General features: G+C 43.7%; 1 protein-coding gene across 11 annotated transcripts in view; it reads right to left on the reverse strand.

The window, feature by feature from the left end:
- The window catches only part of TRIM2 (tripartite motif containing 2), a 151,234-nt gene that overhangs the window by 96,283 nt on the left and 42,303 nt on the right, over positions 1-12,648 (reverse strand). The window lies entirely within an intron of this gene.

A 12,648-nucleotide genomic window follows, 5' to 3' on the forward strand; every position in this document is an offset into this window, starting at 1 on the left:
TCAGCGCTGAAAATGATGAGAAATTACTGTCTCTCGGGGTCTTATTTTTTACTCTGTAAAATAGGTTGGGGCAAGGAGTCTCCCCCTTCCTCCTTCCCCCTTTTCCACTCTCCTTTCCTTCTAGAAACTTTTGTGTACCAGGCTCTAGACTGAGAACAGAAAGTTGGAAATATGGAGTTTCTGCTCTCAAGTGCCTTACAGACCAGTGAGGGGGGGAGGTGGGGGGGGGGGGAGTGGGAAGCCAGGAGGAGATCAACAATTTCAGTGCATCCTGAAATTGCTATGATAGACTGTAGGCGCCCAGGGTTGCCAGAACATAAAAGCAGGTTTTAAATCATGCTGGAAATCAAGGAAGACTTCCTAAAGGAGGCTGCATTTTGAGTTTTAAAGACTGAGCAGGCATCAAGTAGAATGAAGAGAAAGGCATGGGGAAGATCTGAACTTCTGTATGTCCGCCACAGGCAGGGGAGAGGAACAAAGGTGAGAGATGAGGTTATCCAGGGCGGCAGGCAGGCGGTTGGCAAGGGTCATATCTGCTAGGCTCAGGGATTTGGCCTTTGTCTGGAAGCTGCGGGGATCCTCTGAAGGATTTTAAGCAAAGGAGTGACTTGATTAGATTTGTGTTTCAGGAAGATAACTGTGAAGGGCACAGGGAAGAAGGCCAGCCTAGGACAGAAGTGAAGGTGGGGCTGGGATGGATAGCAAAGACTCCAAAGACGTTAGAGAGGGAGAACCTTTAGTATTTGGTCCCTGGTAACAAGGAGAGATGCGGAGCTGTAGGCTATCACCCAGGTTCTGACGTGAGCAACAGAGTAGATAGAGGGAGCCATTCTCCAAGAGAGGAAAATGGGGAAGGAGGGGAAAATGGGACCAGAGAAATGATGCATTGAGTTTAGACAAGTTGAGTTTGTGGTTTCTGTGGGATATCCAAATGCAAATATCCCAGCAGGCAAGACGGCCACAAGGATCTGTAAGGTATCTGGGGCATTATGGACTAGTAATACAAATTAGACAGCTGTCCTCTTATAAGTAGAAGGTAAATAATGGAGTAGAGAAAAATGCACTTAAGTTTGCTAGGGCTGCCAGAACAAAGTACCACAAGCTAAGTGGCTTAAACAGCAGAAATTTATTGTCTCACAGTTCCGGAGGCTGGATATCCAAGATTGAAATGTCAGCAGGGCCAGGATTCCTCTGACAGCACTAGCGGAGGATCTGTTCCAGGCCTCTCTCCTTGCTTCTGGTCGTTTCTTGGCTTTTGGCAGGATAACTCCAGTCTTCACATGGTGTTCTCCCTGTGTGTGTGTCCAAATTTCCCCTTTCCATAAGGACACCAGTCATACTGGATTGGATCATATTCCGGTATGATCTCGTTTTAACTAATTACATCTGCCCTTATTTCTATCTCCTATTTGGAAATTACCCTATTTCCATAGGAAGTCACATTCTGAAGTAATGGCAGGATTTCAACAGATGAATTTAGGGGAGACACATTTCAACCCGTAACATTCACAGAGTGTGAACCGAGTTATTAAGAGCAGGACTGGATATGGAGATGAAGAGAAACACCAGCTTTAAGTCGGCAAAGACAGCAGATATGGATGGAAACTGAGAGAAAAATGGTTAGAAAGGTACGAGAGGGGTGACCCACAAACAAGGGAGAGAAATGTATAAGAGAGATGTGATTCACTTTGCCAAATGCTTGAAAGGTCAGGCAAGATAAAGCTAGAAATTGCCCATTGCCTTTGGCGATGTGACAGTCATTGGACCAGATGGTCAGAACAATAGATGAACTTCAAAGGGCCCATTTAGCTCTAACATTTTATGACTTTAAAAGCGTTGTCCAGGCAAACTCATTGAGAGAAACCAGGTGTGGTGGATATTTGTTTGAGTCTTATCTTCCATGCCATAACCTGCTTTCTCAGCCTCCCTTGCAGTTAGGGCTTGAAACTGTGACCGAGGCTCTGGCAATCAGGTGGATAGACACCGGACTTCAGTTTGGGTGAAAGCAATATGAGAAAGCAGACTCCAGAGAAGCCATTTTCTGTGAGGTGGTAGGGCCTGGTGGAAAGACATGGAACCACAAGGCCAGCAGGGGCAAGGTCCTAGTAGATGTCCTTCAGAGCGCCTGTGGCGCCTGTGCCCAGATGAACATTACTAGGGCTCATTCTGGAACCATCTGGTGGTATCATTGAGGCATTGTTCTCAGCTGGGTAGCCTCTGAGACTAAATCTCTGTATTTCTTGGGGATTCTCTGAGCTACTTAATCTTCTTCTTCTTTTTGTTAATAACTGCATTATTGACATATAATTCACATACTAGAAAAGTCATCCATTTACAGTGTACACTTCAGTGGTTTTGTAGTATACTCACAAGGTTGTGCAACCATCTCCACTATCTAATCCCAAAACATTCTCATCACCCCAAAAAGAAACCTCACAAACACTACTGGTTATCCTCTCTCCTCCCAGCTTATGGCAACCACTAATCTACTTTGTCTCTATGGATTTGCCTATTCTGGACATTTCATATAAATCAAATCATAGAATATGTGGCCTTGTGTGTCTGGCTTCTTTCACTTAGCAAAATTTTTTTCAAGGTTTATCTATGTTGTACCATGTATCAGTATTTCCTTCCTCTTTATTGCCAAATAATATTCCATTGGATGGATATACTACATTTTGTGTATCTGTTCATCGGTTGATGGACATGTGGATTGCTTTCACTTTTTGGCTAGTACGAATAATGCTGCTATGAATATTTACGTACAAGTTTTTGTATGGACATATATTTTCATTTCTCTTGAGTGAGTATCTAGGAGTAGAATTGCTGGGTCATGTGGTAATTCTATGTTTAACATTTTGAGGAACTGCCAGACCATTTTCCAAAGCAGTGACATCATATTACACTACCGCTAACAATACATTAGAGTTCCAACTTCCTAGTGGGTGTGAAGTCGTGTTTCATTGTGGTTTTGATTTGCATTTCCCTAATGACTAATAACATTGAGTATTTTTCCATATGTTTATTGACCATTTGTGCATCTTTGAAGAAATGTCTATTAAAATTCTTTCCCATTTTAAAAAATGTTTTAAAATTGTGGTTAAATATATATAACATAAAATTTACCATTTTAACCATTTTTCAGTGTACATTTCAGTGGCATTAAATACATTCTCATTGTTGTGCAACCATCATTCTTTGTCCATTTTTTTTAATTGTCTTTTTTAATTTATCTTTTTTTTTTTTAAAGATTGGCACCTGAGCTAACAACTGTTGCCAAGATGCCAACCTTCTTCTTCTTCTTTCTTTTTTTTTGCCTCCCCAAATCCCCCCAGTACATATTGTATATTTTAAATACTAAAATATTGTATATTTTAGTTGTGGGTCCTTCTAGTTGTGGCATGTGGGATGCGACCTCAACATGGCCTAATGAGTGGTGCCATGTCTGTGCCCGGGATCCAAACCAGCGAATCCCTGGGCTGACGAAGCGGAGCGTGCGAACTTAACCACTCAGCCACAGGGCCGGCCCCTAACTTATCTTTCATTGTTGAATTTTTCATTCTGAATACAAGTCCCTATCAGATATGTGATTGAAGAATATTTTCTCTCATCCTGTAGGTTGTCCTTTCACTTTCTTGATAGTATCTTAATATTCTTTCATAAATTCCTTTTATGCTCAACCTAGAGTAGTTTCTGTTGTCAGTAGCTGAGAACACTGATAAATACACTGGGTTCTGTTAAATACCATCCTTTTATATACATTTTTTTCTAGAATGACCTGTCTCATATCACATCTTCTATCCAATATTACCTTAGAACTTCAACTTTCTTTTTCTAAAATTTTTCCTATTCTATCTGAATCCCACCCACACCTTACATTTCCTGAGCAGAGCCCCAAAGTATCAATGACCACCACTAACACAACTAAGAGCATAGCTAGGGCCGCCCTCCCATTTATTTCCCACCTCTATCCAATCCCAACCCAGAACTCTGGCAGTCATGTGCAGTGCCCGCCCTCTCTCCAGACTCCTCCCACTCCACTCCTCCCTTTCCTCTGTCATATTGTCATAGCCACTGCACTTTCCTACCTTCGTGGTGTCTGCTCCTGCTGAGCCCGGTGTGGCCTCTTCTACATCTTCTGCAGTCCAATTCCTGCCTGTCCCTGATTACAAAGCTCAATGGTGGCCCTTTGATGAGGATAATCTCTTCCTCTGAATCCCATAGCACATCATATTTCACTTACAGTACTTCCAATCCCCCAGGTATCTGGTTATTTGTGCGTGCAACCCATCTCCTTCATTACTTTATAACTCTTTGAGGAGTCTACTTGAGTAGGGTCTATGCCTTCTTTATGTCTGGATTCCTATAATGCAGTAGCAGAAACCCAAAAACATTTTGCAAAGAAATGAAATGTCATTTAACAGAAACACTGGAAAAAAATTGCTATTTTGAAAGGGAAAGCAAAGCTTAATTTTAAATGTCTTGATTGTGGTAACGTTATGAACTAGATTGTGTCCTCCACTCTGATTCACGTTAAAGCCCTAACCCAGATATTAGGAGTATTTGGAGATAGGGCCTCTCAGGATGTAATTAAAGGTTAAATGAGGTCAGATGGATGGGGCCCTAATCCAGTAATATCAGTGTCCATATAAGAAGAGGAAGGGACACCAGAGCTCTCTCTCTGCTTGTGTGCACCGTGAAAAGGCCACGTGGGGACACAGCAAGAAGCCTGCTATCTGCAAAGTAGGAAGAGAGTCCTCATGAGAACCTAACCATGTGTCGGCACCTTGATCTTGGACTTTCAGCCTTCAGAACCATGAGAAAATAAATGTCTGTGGTTTAAACCACCCAGTCTTTGGCATTTTGTTATGGCAGCCTGAGCAGACTAATACTGTGGTAATGGCAAGATATTAGGAAGAAAGTCAGTCTAAACAAATGAATATTAATAACTCAATCAAAGAACTCACCAAATCTCATGGTGAGACCTTTTGGGAATAAACACTAACGGGAGAATTGGGACACACACCGCCTTTTGTCTCATCCTAAGAGGCACAAGATGCCCTTTTTTTTCTTGCAGCCACTTAAGAGGAATGAAAACTGATAAAATTTACAACTGGAGTCCACGGACTAAGAAACTGAATGGGGCTAAACAATTAATTCTAGGTCAAATATAAAGTAGGCAGAGGAAAATAAGCACTAAGACTGAAAAACAATTGGGAAGTTGACAAGGAAATTGCTACTGGCTTCCATTAGAGTAAGAGCATACTTTCTTGAAATGATGATATATTGATCTTCTTGGACTGATCCATTAGCCATAGAAACACGTTTCTGAGTCTCTAGGGACATTACTCAATAGAGGCATCAGGCCATGTTACAGAACCACACACTACCTCAGAATGAAATATTCAGGAAGAACACACAAGAAAGCCAAGAAAGAAAGAGAACAACTTTCTCTCTGGGGTCTTAATCACTGTTCTCAAGTCCTGGCCAAAAGCTCATTCATCATAACTCTGCATATTTTAAATATGTGTCATGCTTTTGAAGTTTTAAACAAAAAAATCTATCTTGGACAAATGAAAAACAATAAAAACAAGCAAAGGAGTTTTTTTAGAACTGTATCTCTTAGGACTATTGTGCTTTTGTGCCTATTCAATTCTTGCATTAGAGATTTTAAAAAAAGACATGAAAGTGTTTCTTTCAAAATCTCCTTTTATCCAACATATGGAGAAAACATGATGACAACTGAGTCATTTTCTTATTCTCTGCAATAGATTTCAATGTATTCTATTCCTAACTTTCAAACGCTTATATTCGATAGTTTTAAAAACAATAAACTTTTAATAACTATAAATTACAAACAGAAAGTACACAAATCTCAAGGCAACAGCTTAGTGAATTATCACAAAGGAACCACTACAGGGTAAACACCGTCTGGATGAAGAAATACATTACCAGCACCCCGGGTGCCCCCTCCCAGATGTAATTTGAGTTGGAATATGTTTTTTCATAAAAAATAATATTATAAATGCTAGTAAGTGCCCACATCTGGCAACAAAAGCCAAAAAGTTTTATGGACACGTTGCCCAGGGGCTAGAGGGACACCCCATTTACCAGGGACTTATCTAATTGTCAGTTTCCTTAATCAATTGCACAGCACTCACGAGAATACAAATTAGCGTAACTGTCCAGCATTACTGGAAAGTAATTTTGTGATATGCATATAGATCCTTAAAAACATTTATATCTCATGTCCTAGTAATTCCAGTTTTAAAACCTTTCCCAAAGCAATATCAGAGATGTGGTCACGGGTAGATGTCCAGACAGGCTTGTAAGAGCAGCTGCTCTGGAATACCTCTGCCACTTCCTAACTGTGCAATCTGGGACAAAATATTTAACCAGCTGCTCTGTACCTCTGTTCCTTCATCTGTTAAATGGTAATAATAGTAAAGTTGTTACAAAGATTAAATTAGTTATGATGCATAAACAACTTGAAACAGTGCCTGTCACATAGTTAGCAATTCAACAAATGATAAGTATTATTAGCTACTATCACAAAAACATTCATCACTGCATTATTCATAATAGGAGGAAATTTTGAAGCAAGATGACTGTCTAGAAACGGAGGGCTGAATACATACACTCCTGTGCATCCATACAAAAGAATATAAGGCACCCTGGGGGTATCGCACAGTGGTTAAGAACACACGCTCTGAGCCTGAGTGCCAGCCTGCCCCTGACCAGCTGTGAGACTCTCTCAGCCTCAGTTTCCTCATCTGAAAGTAGAGAATAATAATACCTTTCTCACAGAGTTAACTGGCTCGTATACATAAAGCTCTTAGAACAGTGCCCAGCATACAGTTGGGGCTTAATCAATGTTAGTCTCTCCATTTTAAGTTTAAGTGCTGTGCCTGATTGCCTGGTGATGTGTCACACACACAAAGCTTCCCAGTCAACATCTGAGAAACTACGTGCCCTGGGAGGGACAGGCGAGGGCCACAAAACCTAAATTCCCCTTGGAATTAATAGAAGGAATTAGAGATACAAGCCTCGGCCTGGAAGCTACGTGCACAATCACCGTGTGAAGGAACTGGAAAGAGTTGTTCCACTGGCAGCACCAGAACGGGTTGCTTTGATTATAAGGAGAAAAGAAAGGCCCCCAAAGAGAAACTCCCGCCACAGCAACAAACAAGTCTTGGCAAAAGAAAGGAGCTGGAACGGTTTTCCTAACCTCCAGTCCCCGGCCACCTCTTTTCTTCTCGGTGCCCTACTCTGCCTGCTCACTTTGGGCTTTTCGGAGACTACAGGACAGGGAATGGAGAAGACAGATTTGCATCCACTCAGGGGAGGAGAGGTGCAATAGCAGCTTCCACTGAGAGAATCGGGAGCTGCTCTGAAGTGACCCCCACCCACTCCTGGAGCTCTTGGTGGGGATGTGGACACAACCTAGATGTGGTTTCTGGTGTCCATTCTAAAGCAGCAGATTGACAGCCAGCCTTGGAAACTCCGATGGTATTAAGACGTTTCACTGACCCAGTAACACCAATTCCTGGAAAGGACAAGGAATAGCCATTCCTCGGCGGAGCCCTATTCCACCCTGACCTCAGGGCCCTTCCTTATCAGCAGTTTGCCTCCCCCAAGGACCCTTGTCCTCCAAAGCCACACCAGAAGCTTGAGACACTCCTGGGTCTGTGTGCAGATGGCAGCCCTGGTGGGCATGGAGGCCAGCATTTCCTGAATACCCCGGGAAAGCAACGAGGAAGCCTGGGCAGCTGCCATCGGGCCCTCCCAGCCCTCCAGTGACGGCTCAGACAATGGCGCCCTGCATTCACTGCACGTGTTGAGTGTGGGAAGAGAGCTGCTTTTTTCAGGCCTTGCCACTATCTTTCCTTGTCACATTTCCAACGAGGCTTTTGGGGCTTGTTGGGTCACCGCCACCTTATAGGGGTCTTTCCATTTTCTTTTTGTAATGGACCGGCATTAACTAATATTTATGCTGAGCCCTCAGTGTGCCCAGAACACAGAGTATCCAGAAGACATAGTAGGTAACCTTGCTGAGGATATATTTAAATGGGTCACATTTCTAAGAAATCACCGATTGCTGCTGTTTTCTTGTTAAAAATGCTCTTGAGATAATAGAACCATCCAGTGAGGAGCACAGGTCGAGAATCCTGTATCCTGAGGTCCTTAGTTCTTGTCGCTTGGTCTCCAGTGGAAGAACCCGCGTGTTGTGATATATCAAAGGGATTTGGCTCCCCTGGGTGTCCTGGAACCGCAGCGATTGCCCGGTTACCTGCGGAGCACTTGAAGCCATGGAAGGAGCCGGCCTCGTAGATTTCACAGGACTTTTGCAGCAGACACAGGTTCCTCAACACCATTTTGCTTAAGACTCTTGTATTTAAAATTAAATCACCCAATGCTGCAACTAGGAATATCTTGGGAAACTGTATAGATTTGAAACTATCCTGGAAAGCACACGAGTGCTCTTTATGGTACCTAGTTCTGAGGTCAGGTCAAAGCTTCAAAGTTCAATTTGAACTCTGTGTTTTTCCTTTCTGGGAAAGGTAGAAGTCAGAGGGAGGAAATATGCCCGGTGAGAACGCTGTCCTTGGAGGGTCACTGGTGGGAATCTCAGTTAGGATATATTTAGTTCCTTAACACATCAAAGAACACACATTGGAGGCTGCCTGCCCTGATGGGGTTTGTCCTGAGGCTTTGAGGGTGCTACAGATTTAAATATCTTCCTCTTACACAGCCCTTAAGGATAGAGAGCATTTTCCAAGTTAGTTCTAGAGACTGGTGTCAAGAAGCATATCTGATGTTTGTAAAGTCAAAGGTTGGCCCTTTGTCTTCTTGTGGTTTCTAGAGTCAACCGTTTGAGGAATTTCACTGAAATTCTATTTGCGCAACAGCTGAAAATGTGAAGGGTGTCATTCTCTTAGTGTCAACTTGTCAGGTAGGGCACTAGAAAGCTGGGGCTGAGAGAGGGCAAACGCACCTGGTGGTTAAAGACCTACATACCAGGAACTGCTCCTCTTGAAAAGCTCAACAGGACTCCCGCTGTGATAAGGGATAGTGTTCCCAGCAGGTGCGGCCTGAGGTGAGATGATGCATATCTAAATGCCTCCTAGGGGCTTCCCGGAGGGGCGGGGTGGGGGGGGGGGAGATGAAATCCCAGTCTACGTTTCTGATTCACTTTCAATCCTTTTTGATGAGTCTCTTTAACATCCTGGATGAAACAGCATGCTTATTAAGTGTGGGGGATGGTGTGAGCGTGCCTCATTTGAACATTTAAATATACAGAAAATATGGGAAATGCAAGGGATTATGACACAAATCAAATTGGGGTTCCATTGCTCTACTGCGGGAGGCCTCGGGAGAGCCAAGGTCGCAGGCTCTCTGTTCCTTAGCCATCAGCATGGGCTAAACTTTCTAAACTTACACATGTCACTCTGTGGTGTGCATATACTTTTTAGTCCACACTCCGGGCCCCAGATTTGCTTCCAGCTCCAGCCCTTGACTTGCAGGTTCATGCTTCTGTAATTTATAGAACATTTAAATGTTTTCTGCTTGGTACCCTCTTCAGCATCATCTAGAAACCTCAATCAGAATGCATGAGGTGGTCCACCTGAGAGGGAAAGGGGATGACTCCATGCCAAATATATGGAGGGCTGCCTAGATGTTCTATCTTTTCAATCCTCATAACATCCCAGTAAGGTAGACATGATTATTCCCATTTTCAGGTGAGGAAAACAAGAACCAGAGAAGTTCAATAACTTGCCCAAGGTCTTAGTCACTAGAAACCAGTAGACCTGGGATTCAAGTTCAGCTCTGTTTGAGCTAAGTCTTGGTACATCCATGGGATATTCTACTTTCATAAAATTATGATGAAAATTTTGAACAAACACAAAAGTAGATATAGTAGTACAAGGGATCCCTAAATAGCCATCACCGAAACCAAACAATTGTCAAGATCTTGCCATATTTGCTTCATCCTTATGGGACAATTTTCTTTGGTTTCATTTTCTCTCAGTTCCATCTCATCCAGGATCATTCATTCACTCACATGCTGGGTTTTAACCAGACTAAACAGCCAGCTGTTCCCTGAATACTGTCTCCTGCCTCTGGACCTTTGCACATGTGATCCCTTTGGCTCAGTGGTTTCCAATCCTGGTACACTGATGTTCACAAGACCCACCACTGACCAACCAAATCAGAAACTGCTAGCACTAGTCACCCTTCCCTCCGTGTCCGTTTGACGCACTCCTCCTCAGTCCTCAAGACTCCCTTCTAGTATCATCCCTCCCTCCACAGATGTCCCAAGTCTGGCTAATGGTGCTCCCTCCCACCCTCGCACAGCACCTTGTACAAATATCCATCCTAACTGCCCCGCAGGAACTCTCCAACAGACTGTGAATTCCTCCAGGGCCGGCATCACGGCTTTGAGCTCTATATCCCCAGGGACTTGCACATAGTAACTAGCGATCAGTAAATGTTCAAGCGAGGAAGGAAGAGGAAGAGAACAGCAGGAGAGAAAGGGAATGAACGTGAAGTCACCTGAGTTCTTAACCCTGCAGGTCTCCAGATGTGATTGGCCCCATAGCACCTCCTCTGCTGAGTGTTTGGCATAACCCAAGAGCTGCCTCCGTTGCATGGATACAGTGTGGGTCTTAAAATAGCCAGAAGGTTCGCAGAGAGAATAAGTAAGAAAATATGAGACTAACACCTGTGACCACACACAGAGCAGTGGACCCCAGGTGACTGAAAGCTGCTTTTTTTCTTTCTGCCCCCATAAATTCCCTTTGGAAATTTTGCCTTGAGACAATAGTGTCTGTTTAATTCATATTCTAATCATCTTCAAACATCCAAAGGAGAGTCTAAGAAATGGGTACCTTCCTTTGTATAAAGTGTAAAGGAGGTGAGATTTGAATGTGTTACCTCCTGAGAAAATAAGAAGCATATTTTTTAAACCACACTCTCAAACTAGGAGATTCCAGAAGAGTATTTCAGGCCCATCTATTAATTCTTGGATGAACCTTCAACATGGATAAGCATGATCAACAATGAGCTCAAAGCAGATTTCAAACTTTGTTTTATTTATGCGTATGAGTCCCTGTGAGAGAGATCCTGGCAGACCTAGAGTCGTAGGTTAAGAGCTAGAACAGACCTTGAAGACGTTGCCTCATGGACAGATCCGAAACCATGGCCCAGAGGGGATGTAGTTATCCGGACCCACACGCTGGCCAGTGGTGGAGTCGAGACTAGAGCTTGCTGACGTCCAGCCCACTGTTCTTTCTGCTACACTGCATCCTCTCACCATTCCCTTTCTCTAAATGTCACAGGTAAACCAGAGAGGCGTTCAGCACACTTGGTCAGCATTTGGAACTACTGTTGAGTGCTGGTTGTAATCATAAGAAAAGAACTACTATTTACTGAGTATTTGCTGTGTGCTGAGCACTGTGCAAAGAACTTATAGTCATGGCCACATTTAATCCTCCGAATGGTCCAGTGAAATAGATATCGCCACCCCCATCATCTAGCTGAGGAAGCTGAGGCTTAGGGAGACTAGGGACCTTGCCAGTATTATACAAGTCAACGGTAAAGGTGAGGCTTGAAACAGGATTGTCTGAATGAAAGCTCTATCTTTTAACTCTCGAGTTCTGTGGTTTCTGCTCCTGTGTGTCGTCCCTCATGGGGCACTGACCATGTAGCACACGCCTACCAGTGTGGCAGGGCAGGCCCCAATGCCTCCCCTCAGCTGGCCCTCCCTGGCATTCTGCTCACTGAGGCAAGGCTGCTATTCTTCGGCACTCTAACCTACTTAAAGGCAGTGGCTCTTGGCTTTCCTTCCCAGCTGCCATTTAGCTCCCTGCAGGAGGTCATATTCTGGTGGCAGTGACTAGAAGGATTCTTAAAAAGCTATGAATCTGAATGCCAACTATATTCCACAGGAATCCTCATTTCATAACATGAGGCTACGTACTGTATGCCTTCCCAACAATTCACATTTCAGGTTACTTACTAATTGTGTGACTTTGTGCAAGTTACTTAACCTCTCTGTGCCTCAGATGCCTTCTTTGTAAAATGAGGACAATAACTATTCTTTAAAGGGGTTAGCGAGGACCCAGTGAGATAACACATGCAAAGGCCTGGCGCACGGTAAGTGCTCAATAAATGAGACCTATTATCACCGTTAGTATTTGTCATTGTCATAGTAGTTCATCCATACCGGCTTGCTTCTTAGGCTTCAAAAGCCCATAAGAACAGTCGTCAGTATTTAAAAGCTCTAGAAGAATATTACTTTTTATTGTAAATCTCCTATTTTAGCATTGGTTTATATGAATTCTGTATCTGAATTTCAGATACAGGAGCCTGGCGTGCCCACCGTTCTGTTCTTCGTCTTGCCCCCAGCTGGGGGTGCTTGTTGGGTGGGAATGTGAGAAGGCACTGACCTGAAGGAAGCCAGGATTTGTGAGGCCTGAGGCGGGAGGGCGCGATGATGCACACGTGTCCTGTCCATGCTGAGCCCCCACCCTGCCTCGGGCAGCAGTGGCAGAGTCGAAAGTTCTCTTCCTTAGCAAGACTGCTCCGCAGGGCAGTTCATGCCCCTTTCTTGGGCTCTTGGGCCACTGCGGGAGAGCTTGGCCTCAC

The sequence above is a fragment of the Equus caballus genome, chromosome 2, assembly GCF_041296265.1.
Source record: "Equus caballus isolate H_3958 breed thoroughbred chromosome 2, TB-T2T, whole genome shotgun sequence".
NCBI lineage: Eukaryota > Metazoa > Chordata > Mammalia > Perissodactyla > Equidae > Equus > Equus caballus.